Genomic DNA, 24,804 nt, shown 5'->3' on the forward strand with positions numbered 1-24,804 from the left:
CGCGCGCGTCCCCTGCACCCCCCCCCGCCCCCTCCCCAATGTAAACAGAATTTTTTGTGAAATGATAAATGTCAGCGCGTTACTTACGGAAAAACGGTTAATTAAACTGCAGAAGCACTTGTTAAACTACACAAGTCCTATAATTGAATACCCCTACCCCCCAAAAAAGAACGAAAAACATAAAAATATGTTTGGTGGTTATGTTTTTGTACACCTCGTAAAACTTTTTTTTTTAGATCAATTAAAAAGCATTAACACTACGTAAGAAAATAAATAAATAAATAAACCACGTTTTTTTTGTTTTTTTTTTAATTTTATTTGAAATGACTGCTTAAAGATTCCGGCATGCCAAGATTCCTACGCGATGTGATAAGACACACCACTACGCCCGTTCGCACAGGAACGTATCATGTAAGAAAAACACTACCGAAGGCAGTGAAATGGCACAAAATAGTCCCAGGGTCTATGAATTCATACCATGCAAACGGTAAATTTGCGGCGGGTTTGAGTATCAGATTCGTTGTCAGCGACCTCGAATACCCCTAAAAAAACAAATTAGAATGGTTGGTGTTCTTTTGTAGTGTAAGGTAACATTTACCAAAAAAATTATTACTAATTTTAGAGAGGGAGATAAATTATTAAATATTAGAAATGAATCATCAATTGTTTTCAGGCATTATAAATCCCACCTTCTCAGCAACTTCACACGATACTGAAATTAATTCACTAACACTTTTTTCCGTCCAGCAGATTACCTTAACTCTAAACTTTAATCCATAATTATAATTATATATATTTACCTTACTCTGGTTTTCTAAAATAAAATCACCCAACCTATGTTAATTATTTATTACTGTTTCCCTTTTATTTTATAACTTTTGATATTTATTTATATTCTTAAATCTATAATTGTTTCCCCTATTATTTTATAGAAAAAGATTTTATATTAATTTCATGGATGCATCTTTAAATTTAGACGTATCTCGACTCTACCCCACCCCCTGCCACTGCCGCCGAGATTTGACCCATTTCTGACTTTCGCGACTTGCGCAAGCCGTCACCTGTTTTCCCTTTCAGCGCCTTTTCAGAACACGCTGGAACATACACTTCCGTTATTTATCCTTTTCTATCTCCTCTTCTTATTTTGTCACATTTTCCCTTTCTTTTTCTTTTTTATTTTTATTTTATCCCTTTAATAAACAACTTCTTCCTTTGTTTCCTTTTCTCATTTTTAGATGACTACTCGATCGGCCTCGAAATAGAATTGAAAAGAAGTCGTTCTTATATACCAACCCACATTCTGGATTATCCAACAAATGATGTCCAATTGCGGAATCTAAATTATTGTGGGTAGAGTTGAGGAGAATTTTATTTTTATTTTTATTACGAAAACCTAAAGTTGCGTGTTGTCCAATTTTTGTTTCAAAGTGAACGCTAGTTCGCCCGATGTATACAGCATCACACTGACATTGCAATTTATATATAATATTACTAAGTTTAGTGCGAGGGAAACAGTCCTTTTTGAAAGAAGAAAATGCAGGTTTCGTATTGAAAATCACCCGAGGTAGAAGAGACGGAAAACACTTATTAATAGTCTGTTTAAGTTGATTAATGAGAGATACACATTTTTCTCCAATTAAGATATACAGGAGATTTTGAAGGGCCAAAGGTTATATCTTTATTAAATTGGTTGATTTTATATTTAATACATTTATCAATTAAGAATTCTGGGTAGCCATTGTCGACTAGGATTTCTTTAATTTTAGTAATTTCAGCATCTAGTCGACAGGAGGAACAAATAACCAAGGCCCTATGTACCGATATATAAATTAACGTCAACTTGGTGGTTTTAGGTGCAAAAGAACACCATGTAGTATATAGACAGTAAAGGTAGGTTTCCAATGTATAGAGAAGTAATGTTATTCAAACAGGGTTATAGAGATGAGGAGACAACGAAATGGAGTTTCATTCTATATTAATAAACAACTTTATTTGTTATCTTCGTTAGTCGTGTTAGTACAAAAGAGAAACGGGTTAGTAGGTTGAAATGTTCTTGTGTAAAGATAGAATTAATATATTGCCGGCTTGTTGAGGAGAGAACAGCTCAGTTCACACGTGTTTATAGCTAGTAGTCGCCGGGGCAAAGGAAGCCGATTACAGGAGAAAGAAAAGGCGAAGTCTTCAGTGTGTTTGCGTGTTGTCGTGGGTGAGTGTGGGCTATATCGACGAGAGCAGTGCTCTAGCATGATAAATAAAGTGCTCTAGCATGATAAATAAAGTTTGTTAAATTACAGCACGTGGAAATAAATGGTAGTTAAAAGAAAGCCATTGTTAGCTTGTTGTACTCTCATTTTCGGCCGGTCCCCCCCCCCGCTTCCGGCTATGTGTGCTGCTTGGCAGAGCAGTGGGAAAGAGGAAGACGGTTTCAGATTTCGCCTTTTATATACTCGGTCACGTGATTGAGAGCTAGCTTGTGATTGGACAATCCAGGAGGAACTGGATTTCAAATCTAGAGTCGAGAGAAGTAGCTTCTGCCTGTGATTGTAGCGAGTGTCGGCTGCTACACAATAGTGTTTGAATGATATGGTTAAGTGTTAGTTTTACTCATTTCGAACTGCTTAAAAACTTCACCGCTCACTTATTTTGTGACCAAATTCCAAACAATTTTAAAAATTCATGGGTCACCCTTAACTATATTTTGAAAAAAAAATTTCTAATTTTTGTACAGTAAAACAAAAGTTATAATAAATTACTATTTTAAAAAATTCTCAGCATCTGTACGGAACGGAGGGTTTTTTTTTTTTTTTTTTTTTGATTGGCTGCAATCAAATCTGTTACGCTACCTCAAATCGGCTCGGAACGGTGGAGATGAAGACGTAACAGGTTATTAAAAAAAAACTATCACTATTAATTTACCGCTGTCCCGATCTGTCGCTCAGCTGTACTGTCGCTAATAATCCACGGGTAAGAAGTGAAACAGAGAGAGAAAATTTTATTTACAAACAAAGCCTGGAAAAATCATGGATTACAATAGAAAAATGCGAGCATGAAAAGTAATATGGTTAAGGTTCAACCATGGAAAAGTAAAAAAAGACTAGTTATTAAAACTGGAAAAGAAAAGGACAAGATATTCTAGTAAAAAAAATATAATAAATTTATAACTTAAAATATTGCAGCATTAAGAAGTGATTATATAATGTTAAATTGATTTTTTTTTAATTCTTTATGCTGCAATATTTGAAATTATAAATTTATTATATTTTTTCAATTTTGCGCGAAAGGTTTTTTGAAAAATAACGAAATGGATTATCTGGGAAAACCCATGAATTTTATTAAAATGTCGGATTTTTGTTTCTTTCTTTCCATTGTTTGTTTGTTTGTTTGTTTGTTTGTTTGTTCCTGTGACCGTACAAGACAACGTGTGGGTCCGAGTAGTTGAAATGTAACGACACGGTTCGAGTGTAACGGCCACGTTACATATTTTCTAATTTATGGATTTCTGCCGCAAACATATATCTCTATTATTACTTTCTTTTTGATCAAAATGAAATATACTACTTCAAGTATTCTGGATGATTGTTTGCATTCATCTGTCTCGAAAGACAATATGGTTCTGCGTCTTAGAATCTGTTGCAACTGAGCAGGCCTATCCTGCATTGGCAGGCTCTGTTGCAGTTACCAAAGATGTAGGTGATGTCTGGTTATACGAGCTCTGCTGGAAACCATTTTGCAGAACTACGTTTCTGCTCACTAAACATCGACTCCGATGCCAGTCAAATGGAAGATCTTCAAGGACAATCTATTCGGCGAGCTCGTGACCAGATAAAATAAATCATCCAATAAAATCGATACGTTTGTTAAAATTGGAATTTGTTAATGGCGTTCTAATTGGCTGAGTAATTCGTTAATATCATTTCAATTAAGAGTTATTGGCCTATTTTTTTAAGTACTGAAATTAAAACGCGCATATGAATGGGAAAAAATCTTTTGAGTAGACGTGACGCTATCATAAATAGAAATTGGCTAAACTGCACATTTACGCAAACAGACTGCCATAAAAAAAAACATATTCCGCGTAATAGTAGTACAGGTTTGACAAGTTCTGACTTATTTGCGCTTTGAATTCTGGGCTGATTTTGAAAACCATCCTTCATAAAAAATATACGAGGTGCCTTAAATAAGTTTCCAGACGTTTTTCGTATGAACACTTTTATTGATAGTACACACATGAAACTCTAGTCCTCTTTGAAGTAATCTCCTCTGGTTGCAACACACTAGTTGTACTCCATGGAATTCCTCCTTTGTGAGCATGTCAATGACCCTCATCACAACCGCTTTCATCTCCGCAATTGTCTCCTAACCACAGCCTCTAAGGTTTTCCTTGAGCTTAGGGAATAACTAAAAGTCACAGGGAGCAAGGTCTGGACTAGGGGTGGGTGAGGAATTGTCTTGATGCCCATCTTGGTCATTTCTTTTTTATCTTCTCTGAGCAATCTTAGGACAAACTTCGCGCAAATTTTCTGCATCGTCAGCATCACACGAATAACTGTGTGTACAGTTCCCACACTGACATCAAACAGTGCACTTATTGTCCCTATAGACACGATGGTTTTTATCCATGAAATTCTTTATTTGGCCCATCACTTCCGGTGTTTTCCAACTTCCTTATTTCTCGCACACATCTCTCATCATCCATCACAGATTCCCTGCCTTCATTGAATCTCTGATGTCACTCAAAAACTTTCTTTCATAAAAACATAATAGTAATACAAGTTGAACAGGTTTTACTTATTTGCGCTATGAATTCTGGTCTGATTTTGAAAACTGTCACAAGGGAAACGCACACAAAGTTACACGTGCGTCTTATCAGTCCGTAGATGTTATTCAGTCTCTTAAAATTATAAGCAAATAAAATCGACCAAAAAAAAAAAAAAAAATTATCATACGTAGTAAAATATACACGTCTTTACATAAACCTGTAGTGTTTTTTTTTTTTTTTTTTTTTTTTTTTTTATGTATTATTATTAATGGGTTGTTCTTTGTGCGCTCTTTTCTTTTACGCGGCTTTCGCGTATAATTCATTCAATCTTTTTCTACTACTTTTTTTAACCCAATGCTTTGGCCTTTTGGTCAAGATCAAAGTGTAGTACCTGTTCTTCAGATGCTACGCTTCCATTTCTTGTTCTCTTTCGGTGAAGGAGCGATTCTTCACGGCTGAGACAATTTTTTTTTTATTTTTGCACCTTTTCTCCACGTTAAAAAACGACCCTGGTGTCTAACTCTGTCCCGTGGGGAGGCATTGTAAATAGGTACTACTTTTTTTAAATGGTCAGTGACAAGCTTAAATGTCCGTTATAGATTGTTACGGTGCGGTTAAGATTGGCGTATCCGAAATTACGTAATCGAGTTCAGGTTCCAGTGGAGACCAATGGCCGCTGCCAACGAGAAATTAACGGTGGGCAGCTGTTGCGATAACGCCAATTTATTTGCAAACGTTATCGAAAGAGGTGGAGAGTGCTAGAAATCCGGGAAGACTTGTTGTCACTCAATTTCCAGGAAACACCACAGGTTGTTTTCAAGAGGAGATCTTTGATCACCTGCGTGAAAGTTCCTTATAAGCCTATAATAATAAAACCGATAAAAAAAAAAAAAAAAAAAAGGCATCGACCGTGAAAATTACGACTTTCCTTGATGACACGTTGTCTGGATTCAGTGATCAGTTCCTCTCGAGAATATTTCGGTTATACACAAAATTGGCAAAATCAAAGACAGAACGCAACAAAATGGTCGTTTATACATATTCCTTTATTATACATCTATATTCCTTTATTATACATCTATATTCCTTTATTACGCATAAAATTAAACGAGTCCAAAGAAATATGAAAACAATACCCAACGGGTCAGGGAAAGGTCGAGTGTGAAAATAAGGATTAACAAATCAAACGATCTTTATTTCTGTTTTTTTTTCTTTTTCTTTTTCTTTTATCGCTAGTAAAGATACCCGTGCTTCGCGCGAGACTTTGCTCTACGCGCGGTTCCCCTCTTCTCGAGCACCTTTTCAGTCAGTGGATGTGGTAAGAGCAACTATTGTTTAAGGTGTTACATTTTTTAACAACTTCCTGAAGTGACTGTAATCCAACTATAAACTATGAAGATTGGTTGGAGGAGATGAAAGTGGAGGAAGGTGATCTGATTCAAATTCAAAGAGACGTTGGTCGCCACCATAGCGCCGGCTCCCGGGATGGTGGCGAACCCCAACTTGGTGTGCACCATCCCTAGTTGGGAGAAGGCGGTTATAAAGAGCCGCACCAAATATGTCCTTAACCTTGATCTTGAAAAATAGAGTGTATCATCCTTACGTCAGAAACCATCATCATGTCAGGTTCAGCCATGATCGGTCCGGCGGTGGGGACTGAAGGAAAATTGTGCGCGCGCACACACACACACACACACACACACACACACACACACACACACACACACACACACACACACAGATGCACGCACACACACACATACAGATGAACGCGCACACACACATACAGATGCACACACACACATACAGATGCACGCACACACACACATACAGATGCACATACACACACACATACAGATGCACGCACACACACACATACAGATGCACACAGATACACACACACACACACACACACATACGAACGCAACTACTGTATATATAGAGATATAGCAAAATTATCGAGTCCAAGCTGAACCACATTTAAACTCAAAATGTCCGATCAAAAAATATTTAACTCAAAAGTATAATGCATTTTGCATGTCTGAATCCTATTCTGTTTGGCTAAGTCAAAAAATTCAGTACGCAAAGACGCGGGAAGTGGACTCGGTTTACCCAAATATGGAACGGAAGTCAGTAAACATGAAACGAAACACGAAACCATATGGAAATGATTTATTTAAAAAAGTTTTTATTTTTGTTTCAACACATGTGTTATCACGAAAAAAAAAACAATGAGAATTTTTATTATTTACATTTCTATAATTTTTTATTATTTACATTTCTATAAATTTTTAGTATTTACATTTCTATAAATTTTTGTTATTTATATTTCTATAAATTTTTATTATTTACATTTCTATAAATTTTTAGTATTTACATTTCTATAATTTTTTATTATTTACATTTCTATAAATTTTTAGTATTTACATTTCTATAAATTTTTGTTATTTATATTTCTATAAATTTTTATTATTTACATTTCTATAAATTTTTAGTATTTACATTTCTATAAATTTTTATTATTTACATTTCTATAAATTTTTATTATTTACATTTCTATAAATTTTTAGTATTTACATTTCTATAAATTTTTATTATTTACATTTCTATAAATTTTTAGTATTTACATTTCTATAAATTTTTAGTATTTACATTTCTATAAATTTTTATTATTTACATTTCTATAAATTTTTATTATTTACATTTCTATAAATTTTTAGTATTTACATTTCTATAAATTTTTATTATTTACATTTCTATAAATTTTTAGTATTTACATTTCTATAAATTTTTATTATTTACATTTCTATAAATTTTTATTATTTACATTTCTATAAATTTTTATTATTTACATTTCTATAAATTTTTATTATTTACATTTCTATAAATTTTTAGTATTTACATTTCTATAAATTTTTATTATTTACATTTATATAAATTTATATTATTTACATTTCTATAAATTTTTATTATTTACATTTCTATAAATTTTTATTATTTACATTTCTATAAATTTTTATTATTCACATTTCTATAAATTTTTAGTATTTACATTTCTATAAATTTTTATTATTTACATTTCTATAAATTTTTAGTATTTACATTTCTATAAATTTTTAGTATTTACATTTCTATACATTTATATTATTTACATTTCTATCAAATTTTTATTATTTACATTTCTATAAATTTTTAGTATTTACATTTCTATAAATTTTTGTTATTTATATTTCTATAAATTTTTATTATTTACATTTCTATAAATTTTTATTATTTACATTTCTATAAATTTTTAGTATTTACATTTCTATAAATTTTTGTTATTTATATTTCTTTAACTTTTATTATTTACATTACTATAAATTTTTATTATTTACATTTCTATAAATTTTTATTATTTACATTTCTATAAATTTTTATTATTTACATTTCTATAAATTTTTATTATTTACATTTCTATAAATTTTTATTATTTACATTTCTATATATTTTTATTATTTACATTTCTATAAATTTTTAGTATTTACATTTCTATAAATTTTTATTATTTACATTACTATAAATTTTTATTATTTACATTTCTATAAATTTTTATTATTTACATTTCTATAAATTTTTAGTATTTACATTTCTATAAATTTTTAGTATTTACATTTCTATAAATTTTTATTATTTACATTTCTATATATTTTTATTATTTACATTTCTATAAATTTTTATTATTTACATTTCTATAAATTTTTAGTATTTACATTTCTATAAATTTTTATTATTTACATTTCTATAAGTTTTTATTATTTACATTTCTATAAATTTTTATTATTTACATTTCTATAAATTTTTAGTATTTACATTTCTATAAATTTTTATTATTTACATTTCTATAAATTTTTATTATTTACATTTCTATAAATTTTTATTATTTACATTTCTATAAATTCTTAGTATTTACATTTCTATAAATTTTCATTATTTACATTTCTATAAATTTTTATTATTTACATTTCTATAAATTTTTATTATTTACATTTCTATAAATTTTTAGTATTTACATTTCTATAAATTTTTAGTATTTAAATTTCTATAAATTTTTATTATTTACATTTCTATAAATTTTTATTATTTACATTTCTATAAATTTTTAGTATTTTAATTTCTATAAATTTTTATTATTTACATTTCTATAAATTTTTATTATTTACATTTCTATAAATTTTAGTATTTACATTTCTATAAATTTTTAGTATTTACATTTCTATAAATTTTTATTATTTACATTTCTATAAATTTTTATTATTTACATTTCTATAAATTCTTAGTATTTACATTTCTATAAATTTTCATTATTTACATTTCTATAAATTTTTATTATTTACATTTCTATAAATTTTTATTATTTAAATTTATATAAATTTTTATTATTTACATTTATATAAATTTTTATTATCTACATTTCTATAAATTTTTATTATTTACATTTCTATAAATTTTTATTATTTACATTTCTATAAATTTTTATTATTTACATTTCTATAAATTTTTAGTATTTACATTTCTATAAATTTTTGTTATTCATATTTCTATAAATTTATATTATTTACATTTCTATAAATTTTTATTATTTACATTTATATAAATTTTTATTATTTACATTTCTATAAATTTTTATTATTTACATTTCTATAAATTTTAGTATTTACATTTCTATAAATTTTTATTATTTACATTTCTATAAATTTTTATTATTTACATTTCTAAAAATTTTTATTATTTACATTTCTATAAATTTTTATTATTTACATTTCTATAAATTTTTATTATTTACATTTCTATAAATTTTTATTATGTACATTTCTATAAATTTTTAGTATTTACATTTCTATAAATTTTCATTATTTACATTTCTATAAATTTTTATTATTTACATTTCTATAAATTTATATTATTTACATTTATATAAATTTGTAGTATTTACATTTCTATAAATTTTTAGTATTTACATTTCTATAAATTTATATTATTTACATTTCTATAAATTTTTATTATTTACATTTCTATAAATTTTTATTATTTACATTTCTATAAATTTTTATTATTTACATTTCTATAAATTTTTATTATTTACATTTCTATAAATTTTTAGTATTTACATTTCTATAAATTTTTAGTATTTACATTTATATAAATTTTTATTATTTACATTTCTATAAATTTTTATTATTTACATTTCTATAAATTTTTATTATTTACATTTCTATAAATTTTTATTATTTTCATTTGTATAAATTTTTATTATTTTCATTTCTATAAATTTTTAGTATTTACATTTCTATAAATTTTTATTATGTACATTTCTATAAATTTTTAGTATTTACATTTCTATGAATTTTTATTATTTACATTTCTATAAATTTTTATTATTTACATTTCTATAAATTTTCATTATTTACATTTCTATAAATTTTTATTATTTACATTTCTATAAATTTTTATTATTTACATTTATATAAATTTATAGTATTTACATTTCTATAAATTTTTAGTATTTACATTTCTATAAATTTTTATTATTTACATTTCTATAAATTTTTATTATTTACATTTCTATAAATTTTTATTATTTTCATTTCTATAAATTTTTATTATTTACATTTCTATAAATTTTTATTATTTACATTTCTATAAATTTTTGTTATTTACATTTCTATAAATTTTTATTATTTACATTTCTATAAATTTTTAGTATTTACATTTCTATAAATTTTTAGTATTTACATTTCTATAAATTGTTATTATTTACATTTCTATAAATTTTTAGTATTTACATTTCTATAAATTTTTATTATTTACATTTCTATAAATTTTCATTATTTACATTTCTATAAATTTTTATTATTTACATTTCTATAAATTTTTATTATTTACATTTATATAAATTTGTAGTATTTACATTTCTATAAATTTTTAGTATTTACATTTCTATAAATTTATATTATTTACATTTCTATAAATTTATATTATTTACATTTCTATAAATTTTTATTATTTACATTTCTATAAATTTTTATTATTTAAATTTCTATAAATTTTTATTATTTACATTTCTATAAATTTTTAGTATTTACATTTCTATAAATTTTTATTATTTACATTTCTATAAATTTTTATTATTTACATTTCTATAAATTTTTATTATTTACATTTCTATAAATTTTTATTATTTACATTTCTATAAATTTTTATTATTTTCATTTCTATAAATTTCTATTATTTACATTTCTATAAATTTTTGTTATTTACATTTCTATAAATTTTTATTATTTACATTTCTATAAATTTTTAGTATTTACATTTCTATAAATTTTTATTATTTACATTTCTATAAATTTTTATTATTTACATTTCTATAAATTTTTAGTATTTACATTTCTATAAATTTTTATTATTTACATTTCTATAAATTTTTAGTATTTACATTTCTATAAATTTTTATTATTTACATTTCTATAAATTTTTATTATTTACATTTCTATAAATTTTTAGTATTTACATTTCTATAAATTTTTAGTATTTACATTTCTATAAATTTTTAGTATTTACATTTCTATAAATTTTTAGTATTTACATTTCTATAAATTTATATTATTTACATTTCTATAAATCTTTATTATTTACATTTCTATAAATTTTTAGTATTTACATTTCTATAAATGTGTGTTATTTATATTTCTATAAATTTATATTATTTACATTTCTATAAATTTTTATTATTTACATTTCTATAAATTTATATTATTTACATTTCTATAAATTTTTGTTATTTATATTTCTATAAATTTTATTATTTACATTACTATACATGTTTGTTATTTACATTTCTATAAATTTTTATTATTTACATTTCTATAAATTTTTATTATTTACATTTCTATAAATTTTTGTATTTACATTTCTATAAATTTTTAGTATTTACATTTCTATAAATTTTTTATTATTTACATTTCTATAAATTTTTATTATTTACATTTCTATAAATTTTTATTATTTACATTTCTATAAATTTTTATTATTTACATTTCTATAAATTTTTATTATTTACATTTCTATAAATTTTTATTATTTACATTTCTATAATTTTTTATTATTTACATTTCTATAAATATTTATTATTTACATTTCTATAAATTTTAGTATTTACATTTCTATAAATTTTTGATTATTTACATTTCTATAAATTTTTATTATTTACATTTCTATAAATTTTTATTATTTACATTTCTATAAATTTTTATTATTTTCATTTCTATAAATTTTTATTATTTACATTTCTATAAATTTTTATTATTTACATTTCTATAAATTTTTATTATTTACATTTCTATAAATTTTTAGTATTTACATTTCTATAAATTTTTATTATGTACATTTCTATAAATTTTTAGTATTTACATCTCTATAAATTTTTATTATTTACATTTCTATAAATTTTTATTATTTACATTTCTATAAATTTTCATTATTTACATTTCTATAAATTTTTATTATTTACATTTCTATAAATTTTTATTATTTACATTTATATAAATTTGTAGTATTTACATTTCTATAAATTTTTAGTATTTACATTTCTATAAATTTATATTATTTACATTTCTATAAATTTTTATTATTTACATTTCTATAAATTTTTATTATTTACATTTCTATAAATTTTTATTATTTAAATTTCTATAAATTTTTATTATTTACATTTCTATAAATTTTTAGTATTTACATTTCTATAAATTTTTAGTATTTACATTTCTATAAATTTTTATTATTTACATTTCTATAAATTTTTATTATTTACATTTCTATAAATTTTTATTATTTACATTTCTATAAATTTTTATTATTTTCATTTCTATAAATTTTTATTATTTACATTTCTATAAATTTTTGTTATTTACATTTCTATAAATTTTTATTATTTACATTTCTATAAATTTTTAGTATTTACATTTATATTAATTTTTTTATTTACATTTCTATAAATTTTTATTATTTACATTTATATAAATTTTAATTATTTTCATTTCTATAAATTTGTATTATTTACATTTCTATAAATTTTTATTATTTACATTTCTATAAATTTTTAGTATTTACATTTATATAAATTTTTATTATTTACATTTCTATAAATTTTTATTATTTACATTTCTATAAATTTTTAGTATTTACATTTATATAAATTTTTATTATTTACATTTCTATAAATTTTTATTATTTACATTTCTATAAATTTTTATTTTTTTCATTTCTATAAATTTTTATTATTTACATTTCTATAAATTTAAGTTATTTACATTTCTATAAATTTTTATTATTTACATTTCTATACATTTTTATTATTTACATTTCTATAAATTTTTATTATTTACATTTCTATAAATTTTTAGTATTTACATTTCTATAAATTTTTAGTATTTACATTTCTATAAATTTTTATTATTTACATTTCAATAAATTTTTATTATTTACATTTCTATAAATTTTTATTATTTACATTTCTAAAAATTTTTAGTATTTACATTTCTATAAATTTTTAGTATTTACATTTCTATAAATTTTTATTATTTACATTTCTATAAATTTTTAGTATTTACATTTATATAAATTTTTATTATTTACATTTCTATAAATTTTTATTATTTACATTTCTATAAATTTTTATTATTTTCATTTCTATAAATTTTTAGTATTTACATTTCTATAAATTTTTAGTATTTACATTTCTATAAATTTTTAGTATTTACATTTCTATAAATTTTTATTATTTACATTTCTATAAATTTTTATTATTTACATTTCTATAAATTTTTATTATTTTCATTTCTATAAATTTTTATTATTTTCATTTCTATAAATTTTTATTATTTTCATTTCTATAAATTTTTATTATTTTCATTTCTATAAATTTTTATTATTTACATTTCTATAAATTTTTAGTATTTACATTTCTATAAATTTTTAGTATTTACATTTCTATAAATTTTTATTATTTACATTTCTATAAATTTTTATTATTTTCATTTCTATAAATTTTTATTATTTACATTTCTATAAATTTTTATTATTTACATTTCTATAAATTTTTATTATTTACATTTCTATAAATTTTTAGTATTTACATTTCTATAAATTTTTGTTATTTACATTTCTATAAATTTTTATTATTTACATTTTTATAAATTTTTATTATTAACATTTTTATAAATTTTTAGTATTTACATTTCTATAAATTGTTATTATTTACATTTCTATAAATTTTTAGTATTTACATTTCTATAAATTTTTGTTATTTACATTTCTATAAATTTTTATTATTTACATTTCTATAAATTTTTATTATTTACATTTCTATAAATTTTTATTATTTACATTTCTATAAATTTTTATTATTTACATTTCTATAAATTTTTGTATTTACATTTCTATAAATTTTTAGTATTTACATTTCTATAAATTTTTTATTATTTACATTTCTATAAATTTTTATTATTTACATTTCTATAAATTTTTATTATTTACATTTCTATAAATTTTTATTATTTACATTTCTATAAATTTTTATTATTTACATTTCTATAAATTTTTATTATTTACATTTCTATAATTTTTTATTATTTACATTTCTATAAATATTTATTATTTACATTTCTATAAATTTTAGTATTTACATTTCTATAAATTTTTGATTATTTACATTTCTATAAATTTTTATTATTTACATTTCTATAAATTTTTATTATTTACATTTCTATAAATTTTTATTATTTACATTTCTATAAATTTTTATTATTTACATTTCTATAAATTTTTATTATTTACATTTCTATAAATTTTTATTATTTACATTTCTATAAATTTTTAGTATTTACATTTCTATAAATTTTTATTATGTACATTTCTATAAATTTTTATTATTTACATCTCTATAAATTTTTATTATTTACATTTCTATAAATTTTTATTATTTACATTTCTATAAATTTTCATTATTTACATTTCTATAAATTTTTATTATTTACATTTCTATAAATTTTTATTATTTACATTTATATAAATTTGTAGTATTTACATTTCTATAAATTTTTAGTATTTACATTTCTATAAATTTAAGTTATTTACATTTCTATAAATTTTTATTATTTACATTTCTATAAATTTTTATTATTTACATTTCTATAAATTTTTATTATTTAAATTTCTATAAATTTTTATTATTTACATTTCTATAAATTTTTAGTATTTACATTTCTATAAATTTTTAGTATTTACATTTCTATAAATTTTTATTATTTACATTTCTATAAATTTTTATTATTTACATTTCTATAAATTTTTATTATTTACATTTCTATAAATTTTTATTATTTTCATTTCTATAAATTTTTATTATTTACATTTCTATAAATTTTTGTTATTTACATTTCTATAAATTTTTATTATTTACATTTCTATAAATTTTTAGTATTTACATTTATATTAATTTTTTTTATTTACATTTCTATAAATTTTTATTATTTACATTTATATAAATTTTAATTATTTTCATTTCTATAAATTTGTATTATTTACATTTCTATAAATTTTTATTATTTACATTTCTATAAATTTTTAGTATTTACATTTATATAAATTTTTATTATTTACATTTCTATAAATTTTTATTATTTACATTTCTATAAATTTTTAGTATTTACATTTATATAAATTTTTATTATTTACATTTCTATAAATTTTTATTATTTACATTTCTATAAATTTTTATTTTTTTCATTTCTATAAATTTTTATTATTTACATTTCTATAAATTTAAGTTATTTACATTTCTATAAATTTTTATTATTTACATTTCTATACATTTTTATTATTTACATTTCTATAAATTTTTATTATTTACATTTCTATAAATTTTTAGTATTTACATTTCTATAAATTTTTAGTATTTACATTTCCATAAATTTTTATTATTTACATTTCAATAAATTTTTATTATTTACATTTCTATAAATTTTTATTATTTACATTTCTATAAATTTTTAGTATTTACATTTCTATAAATTTTTAGTATTTACATTTCTATAAATTTTTATTATTTACATTTCTATAAATTTTTAGTATTTACATTTATATAAATTTTTATTATTTACATTTCTATAATTTTTTATTATTTACATTTCTATAAATTTTTATTATTTTCATTTCTATAAATTTTTAGTATTTACATTTCTATAAATTTTTAGTATTTACATTTCTATAAATTTTTAGTATTTACATTTCTATAAATTGTTATTATTTACATTTCTATAAATTTTTATTATTTACATTTCTATAAATTTTTATTATTTTCATTTCTATAAATTTTTATTATTTTCATTTCTATAAATTTTTATTATTTTCATTTCTATAAATTTTTATTATTTTCATTTCTATAAATTTTTATTATTTACATTTCTATAAATTTTTAGTATTTACATTTCTATAAATTTTTAGTATTTACATTTCTATAAATTTTTATTATTTACATTTCTATAAATTTTTATTATTTTCATTTCTATAAATTTTTATTATTTACATTTCTATAAATTTTTAGTATTTACATTTCTATAAATTTTTATTATTTACATTTCTATAAATTTTTATTATTTACATTTCTATACATTTTTGTTATTTACATTTCTATAAATTTTTAGTATTTACATTTTTATAAATTTTTATTATTAACATTTTTATAAATTTTTAGTATTTACATTTCTATAAATTGTTATTATTTACATTTCTATAAATTTTTATTATTTACATTTCTATAAATTGTTATTATTTACATTTCTATACATTTTTATTATTTACATTTCTATAAATTTTTATTATTTACATTTTTATAAATTTTTAGTATTTACATTTCTATAAATTGTTATTATTTACATTTCTATACATTTTTATTATTTACATTTCTATAAATTTTTATTATTTACATTTTTATAAATTTTTAGTATTTACATTTCTATAAATTTTTAGTATTTACATTTCTATAAATTGTTATTATTTACATTTCTATAAATTTTTATTATTTACATTTCTATAAATTTTTATTATTTACATTTCTATAAATTTTTATTATTTACATTTCTATAAATTGTTAGTATTTACATTTCTATAAATTTTTAGTATTTACATTTCTATAAATTTTTAGTATTTACATTTCTATAAATTTTTAGTATTTACATTTCTATAAATTTATATTATTTACATTTCTATAAATCTTTATTATTTACATTTCTATAAATTTTTATTATTTACATTTCTATAAATGTGTGTTATTTATATTTCTATAAATTTATATTATTTACATTTCTATAAATTTTTATTATTTACATTTCTATAAATTGTTATTTGTTACATTTCTATAAATTTTTGTTATTTATATTTCTATAAATTTTATTATTTACATTACTATAAATTTTTGTTATTTACATTTCTATAAATTTTTATTATTTACATTTCTATAAATTTTTATTATTTACATTTCTATAAATTTTTAGTATTTACATTTCTATAAATTTTTAGTATTTACATTTCTATAAATTTTTTATTATTTACATTTCTATAAATTTTTATTATTTACATTTCTATAAATTTTTATTATTTACATTTCTATAAATTTTTGTTATTTTCATTTCTATAAATTTTTATTATTTACATTTCTATAAATTTTTAGTATTTACATTTCTATAAATTTTTAGTATTTACATTTCTATAAATTTATATTATTTACATTTCTATAAATCTTTATAATTTACATTTCTATAAATTTTTATTATTTACATTTCTATAAATTTTTATTATTTACATTTCTATAAATTTTTATTATTTACATTTCTATAAATTTTTATTATTTACATTTCTATAAATGGTGTCTTTTTGAAATAATATGTTTATGTCTTTCACAAGTTTTATCACAAAATGTTGACATAAATAATGCACGAAAGTTTTTTTTATTAACAATTACTGTTATAAAAAAATTTTCGGTTTCGAAATTTAATTGAAATTAACTACTTTTGTTATGATACGTAATTTATGATAAAATTATGTGATAAAATTTCTGAAAATAAAAAAAAATTATTTCCATATAAATATATTTGAAATATTTAGAAAATTATTTATAGAAATGTAAACTATGAAAGTTTCAATTACTTTTTTGAAATAAAATATTTCTATATTTTAAATATTAAAGCAAAAAAGAAAATATTTATAGAAATATAAAAGCTTATTATTTTTTTTTTTGTTTCATAATAAAACAGGAAGTGTTTCTATATGGTTTCGTATTCCGTTTCATGTTTAGTGAGTTCCATTCCATATTTAGATAAACCTAGTCCACTTCCGGCGTGTTAAGTTTGCGTACTGAATTTTTAGACATAACCTCCCGTTCTATGATGGTCGACGTTGCTGATGCCTAGAAAAAGAATCTCATTAGTCTCATTCTTTCATTAAATCTGCTTCTTGAACAACGTTTGTATCATGCAGCGTGATCGATGTCCATCTCGGAATCCCTCGTATGCCTCAGGCATGCGTATCTCTATATTATCCGCGGGTTCGAATATTAAATTTACTTCTAGTTGGGGGGGGGGGAGCTGACTTTTTTTTCTTTGCTATGTTAAAATGCACGACACAATCACGTTGGCACAGCGGTTCTCAGTAGATCATCGAAGTTAAGCAACGATGAGCTCGGCCAGTACCAGATGGGTGACCGCTTAGGAAGGCTAGGCGCTGTATGTACTGTACGGCGCCGGGGCGTAGAAATTTCCAGGTTCGTATCTGGGTGCGCGGTTTAATTCACTGGGGAAGTTGCACACCCGAATCAAGACGGAAAGCAACAGGAAGCTACTGTCTTTGTCCTCCCGGGGTTTTCATAGCTCTACAACTTTGGAGATACGTGGTCGCTGGTGCTGTTAAAACAGCAAGGCCGCTGCTGCTGCTGCTGATGATGATGACGACGACGATGATGATGACGATGATGATGATTATTATGATGATGATGATGATGATGACGACGATAACGATGATGCTGATGATGCCGATAATGATGACAACGACGACGACGACGATGATGATGATGATGATGACGATGATGATGAAAGCCAACGAACTGCTCAGCTCGTTCTATAGATATACAGTAGCGCCCAAAACTAAGGGACAAAAGTTTAAAAAAAAAACTAATATTTGCTAGAAATAACAACTGTGAAAAGCTGAAATTTTGACAACTGGGTAGGATTGAAACCGCTATCTTCGGACAATGCTCACCTGGACTCGCACAGATCCAACGTCTCTATCAACTGCGCAGCTACAGAAGGCAGTAATTGCAAAGCTTCTTTCTTAGAAGTGCACGGCTGTGGAACTCTCTTCCGTTTGCCTGTTTCCCACCTGACTACAACTTGGATGTCTTCAAGTCCGACATAAACAAATTCCTGATGAACCGCCTCCTTAAGTCAGACACTTTATCAAGTCTCAAATACTAACGGCTACTACGATACTATCCCATTGATTACTTACACGCAATAACCCTTATCCCGAGTGGCTTCCGGGCCTTGATAAGTGGTGACCTCCATGTAAAAAAAAAAAAAAAAAAAAAATTGCAGTGAATGCAGCCAGGAGATTCAGAGTTCCTATCCGTCGCGGTTACCACCTAACGAAGGCCAGAGGAAAAACGTGACATCATTCGTCATCGTTCGACTTTGTTTTGTATGTGATGTTTTCACCTCTGTTGCTTCTGCTTTCACTCAACTCTGGTAACGATTCTACATGTTCTCATTCCGTCAGCCATGACAGGGTAGAAGTCTTGAGCAATTTACACTTGTACTTTTGAGTGTTGCCTGCGCTGACGATTGACTCTTCAGTCTTCAGAAGAATATTACTTACAACTGAATGCCATCAAGTACATTATCCGTTGCGCCACGGGTCTAAATAATATGAATGATTGGTATTGTTTTTGTTTTTTTTAATTTTTTTACACAGTGATCACCACTTATCAAGGCCCGGAAGCCACTCAGGGATAAGGGTTATTGCAAGTACATTATTCATCTCATCTGGTATTCATCTCAGAAAATTGTAACAGAGTATGCATGAGCGCATGAGAAAATATCAGCAGCAGCTGTAGGATAGCTGGCTTACAAAGATATTAGCAGCTGTAGCCAAAAAAGCACATATGCAAATGAGGAAGTATACGTGACAAGACAAGAAAAAAGAAAAACACGTGGTCGAAGAGAAGCATAGCGCACGCCAGAAAAATATCCGTGTAAAGTCAAAAGCGAGGAATGGCTGACTATGGCCAGTGTGGGGTTGAAAGAAGCAAAGTAAAACTGGGTAAAATGGACATGTGGCCCGTGGTGGCAGTGCGAGACTTTTTTAAAGCTGGTATCGAGATCGCAGGGTTTTGTTAATCTCATGGCAGACGAAATGAACAGTAAAAAAAAAACAGGAATTTTTTTTTTTTTTGGAAAGTAACGGTAGTAAATGCCTTTTGTTAAAACTTTAAACAATGCCGAGTCGGATTTATTTATTTTTTGTTTGTTTGTTCCTTTGCGACAGTGTCGGATGGCGTGGGTGTGCGAAAGGCGTCTGGAGTATAACAAACACGGTTTGAGTGTAACGGTACCCCCGTTACAAAATCGGAAACCAACTATCCAGTATATATCATTTTAATTGGAATTCATTATTCCGATGAATATTATTTATTAATTTATTTATTTATTGCGGACTATTATTCTCATCTTTTCTTAGTTGTTTCATGACGTTTCGACCAACTATTCCTCTGGCCTTCGTCAGGCGCTAACCGAGACAGGATGGGAACGCTGAATCTCCTAACTGTATCCACTGCAATTACTGCCTTCCGTAGTTGTCGTTGTCTCGCCACGTTTTGGCCAAGTAAGTCTCTGGTCGGCTTTGGGTAGGATTGAAACCGCTATCTTCAGACAATGCTCACCTGGAACCGTAGAGATTCAACGTCTCTATCAACTGCAACACGGGCCTCGAAGGGCGATCAGGATTGAATTTTCTGATTTTATAAATTCATGTTTATTTATTATTTGATCTTCCATGGTCGAGTCCGTACCGAATGGTATATATATTATTCAATTGGAATTCATTATTGAGATGAGTATTATTACCACCTGCCGAAGGCCAGATGAATAATTGACCGAAACGTCGTGAAACAACTAGGAAAAGATGAGGATAATAGTCCGCTAATAAATAAAACAAAATCAACTATCCAGTGTTTTAAAAGTTTCTAAAAAGGGAAAGTTTCCCCTGCTCGGTTTGTGAACTGGAAGTTGGATGCAATTTATTCTTTTGTAGAACTTTTTAGCATTGGATATATCAGCAACATTCACCCTAGGCAGGTTGAACCAGCTTCTTCCGAAGGAGGAAATATTAAGGGAATGTGAAATCCACAAACGGTCCCCATTTGCATGCGTATCCTAATAAGAAGGCAACTTCTTGAAAGAAAATGTTTACATTCTCCTACATACAAGGCCTGGTACTCCCAAATGATCACTTATACGGTACTGACCATATTGCTTAACTTTGGTGATCTAACTGAAACTTTCTCTGTGAAAATAACATTTAAGATGAAAACAGAAGTCCGAATAATCCAGATAATACAAATTATTGATCCTCATCTCAAAAGAGCAACTTGAAGAAGGCCAAAGGTTATATCGGCTGAATTGTTATGAAAATAACACTCAAGATGAGAACAGTAGTCCGAAAAATCCAAATAATACAAATTATCAATTCTCATCTCAAAAGAGCAACTTGATGAAGGCCAGAGGTTACGCACTGGATATTTGATTAAAAAAAATATATGAAAAGTTGCTCGTGTGATCGCACCCACTTGACCGTCAAAAGTATCGATTACTTATTAAAAAAAAACACTCTTGAAAGTAATAATCTGCGTTAATCGATAACCAATATGTAAAAATATAAATAAAAAAGAATATGATGAAATATACCGGGTTCAAATAATAGATTTTCTTCTGATAAAATACTATGAAAATTTCCATTGCGAATTCGTTTTTAATTTTTTGCATCTGTTTATCAGTTTATTTATTTGTTTTTAATCTGGTTATCTTCTTTTAAAAATTTTCCCATTTTCTACAAAAAATAAAGACTACCCCGTCCCTCTACCCCCCCTACCTCCACCACCCCCTTCCACAACGTTCACCTCCCCCACCTCCATCACTTCCTCCACCTCCTCTGGACGTATTTTTAGATATCGATATCGGTTGTTGACAGGTTAGTCATTTTGATTCTATTTATCAGGAGAAATAAGTTAATTCAGATTACTCGCCTTATTTGGCATCTTCAGTGTCGTTTTCACAACGTTTCGATCGATGTAACCTCCGATCTTCTTCAGGTGTATCATGTCGAACGCGGGAATGTTTCAGTCGAATAATATAATAAAATAATACGAACAACCAATCCTCATCTCAAAATTCAGAAACGTACTTTTACAAATTGTCTCCCTTTGCCCAATTTGCCTGCCTACCCCACCTGGCTGAACTGTACCAGCTGGCAGGTCGGCATATTGGATTCTATAATTAGGAAAGAATATCACTTTTACAATTGATTTTTTCCAAGCGCTCTAACCATTCCGTCATAGGTCTTTGGACAGTGTTAGAGTAGCGGTTAGAGTACTTGTATATGTATAGGCTAGAGTCAGTGGTTAGAGTACTTGGAAAAATCAACTGTAAAAGTGATAGAAGGTTGAAGGTTCAATTCTCAGTGTGGGCGACCGAAAAATACAATAGCGAATTACTTAGGACCTCTACCCAGTCATGGCTGGCGGAACGAAAGTATGCTATCTTTTTTAAGTAAATAAAGGGTTCCGTTTGAAATTTCATCCAAATTCCCAAGTTCGACAGAAACATTCCTGAGTTCGACAAGATGCACCAGAAGAAGGTCGGAGCTTACATCCGCCGAAACGTTGTGAAAATGACACTTGAGATGAGAATAGTAGCCCGAAGATTCCAAATTATACAAATAACTAATCCTCATTTCACACCTGGTTTAATTGTTTCACCTGATCTAATTGTTTCACCTGATCTAATTGTTCTACCTGGTCCAATTATTCTACCTGGTCCAATTGGTATCTTAGCATATTTTATTTTCCTATCACGAGAGATAGTTGGGCCAGTTGGGCCAAATGGATAGTTGGTTAGTGCTTAGTTTGAAGTACGCATACTCGAACCAAACCCAATGCCAGATCTAAATCAATTTGTCCAACTATTTCACCAGACTTAACTGTTCCACCTGGTCCACCTGGCCAACCTGCTCCACCTGTTCCACCTGGCCCACCTGGCCCAACTGCTTCGTCTCGATTAAGTGCCTCATCTGGCCCAACTTTTCCATCTTACTTAACTCGCTCATCTGGATCAACTAGCCTAGTTATCCAAGCCTACACAAATACCTTACCTGAGCCAACAGGTATAAATGATAAAATTGTCACTCTAGAAAAGACGACATGATTGCATTTCCGTTTAATGAAATTCGTTTTTTTTTTGTTTTTTTTTTTTTTTTTGCAGACTAGCTACTAGTTGGCCAGTTGTGTACAAATCCCAAGAGCGATCGGAGCCTTCTATCATGTCTGAAAGTGACACAATGTTCAATGAGCGAGATCGTAGATGCGACGCTGTCCAACTCATGTTTCTTACCGATTCAAGTTATGACAACAGGACCATTGCCAGCACCCTCAAAATGCATTGATAGCGGCAATCAGGCTGGCTTTGGTGTTGTGGGAGGTCATGTTGGTGATGTTCTTGATGTATGACCAAACAAAGTAGTTCAGCGGGTTCAGGTAGGGAAAGGAGGGGGGACAGCGGGGGGAGAAGCACTCCCTCTGAAGCCAAGCCTGAGTCTCTTTGGACTTGTGGGTCGGCGCCAGTCCTGCTGTCATTCCCAGGGTCTGCCATCAGCCACCTGATTGCACCAGGGGATCACTACACTCTTAATCCAGGTACACTTTGGTGTTGACTTTCAAGCCGACTTCGAAGATGTGAGGTAGCATGATGTGACCCTCACTTGAAACCACACCAAAGACCATGACTGTGGCCGGAAATTTCGTTGAGCTGTACCCTTAAGCGTTAAACTATCTGGATTTGAATTTTGAGGGTGCTGGCAATGGTCCTATTTTCATAATTTGGATCAGTAGAGAGCATGAGTTCTACAGCGTCGCATCCCTGATCTCACTCGTTGAATATTGTGTCACTTTTAAACATGATAGAAGGCCCCTATCGCTCTTGGGATGTGTACATAACTGGCCAACTAGTAGATGGTCTACAAAAAAAAAAAAAACCAGAAAACTGATTTTCATCAAACGGAAATGAAATCATATCGTCTTTTTTTTTAGGGCGACAATTTTATCGTTCCACCCTGTAAATTAAGAATTTGAGTGCACGGAAGGAATTGCTTGGGTATTATCAGTAAGCTGGCCGAAATGTCAATCGTGACCGATGAGATTTTGATCGAAGTTGGTCACGGGTGTGGAATGGGGGGGGGTGATAAAACCTGATAACAACTTGTATTTATTAATCTTTTCTGAGATATTTAAAAAAATTGAAAGTAGATTTTTCAAGTGGAACACTTGTCGAGATATCAGTTACTGTTATCAGTTTTTTTTTTTTTTTTTTTTTTTTTTTGATGGGTAGGGTCGTAAATAATAGTAAATAACAATAACAACAACGCCAACAACAACAGCAGCAACAACAGCAGCAACAACAACACCAACAACACCAAGAACAACAATAATAATAATAATAATAATAATAATAATAATAATAATAATAATAATAATAATCAAAGGAAAGGTTTGGCGTCGTACAAAAACAAGGCATTTATGAAAAACAGCTGTAACGCTGAAAGAAAGTTTCGGTTGCGAAAATCAACTAGCGTAATAAGATAAGGCCGACCAATCGGAGATCGGCTGGAATAGAAGCACACCATGTAAA

This window comes from Euprymna scolopes, chromosome 41, assembly GCF_053919585.1.
Source record: "Euprymna scolopes isolate OS-2025 chromosome 41, ASM5391958v1, whole genome shotgun sequence".
Lineage (NCBI taxonomy): Eukaryota > Metazoa > Mollusca > Cephalopoda > Sepiida > Sepiolidae > Euprymna > Euprymna scolopes.